General features: G+C 40.1%; 2 protein-coding genes across 6 annotated transcripts in view; one reads left to right on the top strand and one right to left on the bottom strand.

The window, feature by feature from the left end:
• Positions 1-2,500, top strand: part of LOC136834374 (uncharacterized) — a 71,329-nt gene that overhangs the window by 45,875 nt on the left and 22,954 nt on the right. The window lies entirely within an intron of this gene.
• Positions 1-2,500, bottom strand: part of LOC136834372 (basic helix-loop-helix ARNT-like protein 1) — a 509,755-nt gene that overhangs the window by 485,349 nt on the left and 21,906 nt on the right. For all 5 annotated transcript variants that reach the window (XM_067096924.1, XM_067096926.1, XM_067096923.1 and 2 more), the window contains one exon: positions 69-150. The gene's annotated coding sequence lies outside the window, so the exon portion shown is untranslated. The remainder of the gene's footprint in view (positions 1-68; positions 151-2,500) is intronic.

Raw genomic sequence — 2,500 nt, 5'->3', positions numbered from 1 at the left:
GAAACGCACAAAACAAACGTCAGACCAGAACGGGTTAAATTGACGCTCCAGATGATAGATACACTTACCTTTATATATTACGAGTCCGTCTCGCCGCCTCAAGTAATCTGGCGTCTCTCCCGGCTGATGTTATGTTGCATCCTTGACGTCCTGTAAAGGGAATGAATATAAATACATATCTATCTATCTACCTACCTATCTGTTTATGTATATATATAAAATGTGTGTCATTTACTGTAATCCAACACCACACATAAGATAAAAGGCCCTTAAAACACTATATACTCGTACAGCACACGTTATGATGTAGCATTATCATCTTAACATAGCAATTCATGTTAGTCAGTAGTAGTAGTAGTAGTAGTAGTAGTAGTAGTAGTAATAATAATAATAATATAAAATAATAATAATAATAATTATTATTATTATTATTATTATTATGAAGGATTTCACAAATAAAAAGTAACTGGATATGTAGCATTATCATTTTCAACATAGCTTCACGTGTTCGTTAACATCAACAACAGGAACGACAACAACAACAATAAGGAAAAAGAAGATAGGTAACATTATCACTACCAAAAACACAACAGTATTCCTACGTATGCTACTATTGCTGTAGGCCAATACGCAGGAACACGAACTTACAACACAAACGAACTCTACCCAGATCAACATCAATGAAAAGAGAAAGGAAATTTCCCCCGGGGGTCAAAAAGAAAGTGAGACGAAGGAGAAAGGCGAAATCCAGGAGTGACCTTTCAGTTTGTGACGCCTTGTACACTACCCCATCCCCCACCATCCCTTCCACGAAGGAAAGACCGCAAAGTCTTACGCCAAGGAAATGAAGCTATTATGCCGTAAACAGAACCACTAGACCATAAATGAATGAAGCAAACTTCCTCTTCAGTTATAAATAAAAACAGTAAATGGTAAATAAGACTTTCTCCTCTTTCTTTCAGTCCATTGCAACTGGCGCTAATGTAATTCTAGACCTATAAAACTGACATTATTTCTAATCAAGGCTATAGAGAGACTGTAAAGAGCAACCTTCCCTATATAATAAACAGGCTATAAACACCAACTCACCACACAAATATATGTAATGGAGAATCACTAAAGACTACAACAACAATAGATATTATACATGCAAAAGGATATCAACTTCGGTGCCTCACAAATCCATTGTATAATTGCCCCTCCCTCCCTCCACCCCATCCCATCCCGCCAAATAAACAGACATTTAATATTATTGCCTACGGTTTGGGTTACTCTCGCAAGGTCTATAGACCTACATTCATAGACCTTGACTCTCGTACCCTTGCCTTTGTGAACAAACAGGGTGCAGAAGAAGCGAAGGAAAATGAACAGCTAAAAATCTGCTTCCATTCTCTCGGAGACCAAATAAGACCATTTACAGACCATTTGCCAAGCTATTATGATCCCCCAACCTCTTTCACACGGACGATTCTGCGCTCTCGTGTGAGAAGCACAAAGCGTTCGTCATTGTGGTCGTGTAAAAATAGAGAGAGAGAGAGAGAGAGAGAGAGAGAGAGAGAATCTATAAGCTGGTGTCCATGCGATATAATTTTCTAATACTACAGATAGGTGTCCATGAGGAGAGAGAGAGAGAGAGAGAGAGAGAGACTATTATACTATAAGCTGAATTGTCTGAGATGACTTTCTATTGTAATACTAAGATGGGTGTCCCTGAGAGAGAGAGAGAGAGAGAGAGAAAAGCAAAAGCAGGTCGTCGGTAACCTGGGGCACAGGAGGGCTTGAAATCCTGCTGTCACAGACTTACCCTTTACCTAGGTAGTTACTGTACCTTTTCCTATAACAAAGGGGATGTTTTTATTAGAACACTGCACTTCATTATTATTGTACATAGGATAAACCTTGTTCATACGGAACAAGCCCACAGGGGCCTCGTCAGTTAAAAGAGAGAGAGAGAGAGATGACACGGGAGATAAAGAGAGGGATGATTTAAACTGGGAGCCAAAACAGCCGGACAATAACACGGCCTCTGGGAAAACAGAAAATCCCGTTTCTCCATTATAATACTCTCGGAAAGGACGCATTATCTACGGTCCAGGATCCAAAGAGGATCCCTCTACGGTCATCCGTATGGAAGCGGCGAGGAGCCGGACTTCCTAAGTTCATGGACTTTCAAAGTCCAAAGCCTTCCAAAGGCTTGCGACGACAAATGCTCTCTATAAATCATGCCGAGTTTCAGGTATCTTTCTTCCATTTCTGCCATTTTTCAAGCTCCGTTTTTTCTTGCTCTTGGTCAGACAAATCATCCAATGAAGGCACTGAGAGAGAGAGAGAGAGAGAGAGAGAGAGAGAGAGAGAGGATACTGGAAGGCTATAGGCCTACCACTTTCTCAAACTTCTGCGGTTCTGTTTGTCACACGTTTGGGGTTCTTCCCAAACCACAGCTTCCGTTTTTAATTTATTTGTTTTTTTCATTTGTTTATTTCTATCTTTTTAGGTGCAC

The sequence above is a fragment of the Macrobrachium rosenbergii genome, chromosome 53, assembly GCF_040412425.1.
Source record: "Macrobrachium rosenbergii isolate ZJJX-2024 chromosome 53, ASM4041242v1, whole genome shotgun sequence".
In the NCBI taxonomy this organism is placed as follows: domain Eukaryota; kingdom Metazoa; phylum Arthropoda; class Malacostraca; order Decapoda; family Palaemonidae; genus Macrobrachium; species Macrobrachium rosenbergii.
Note: the sequence above shows the minus strand (reverse complement) of the source record. Positions and strands in the feature narration are given on the sequence as shown.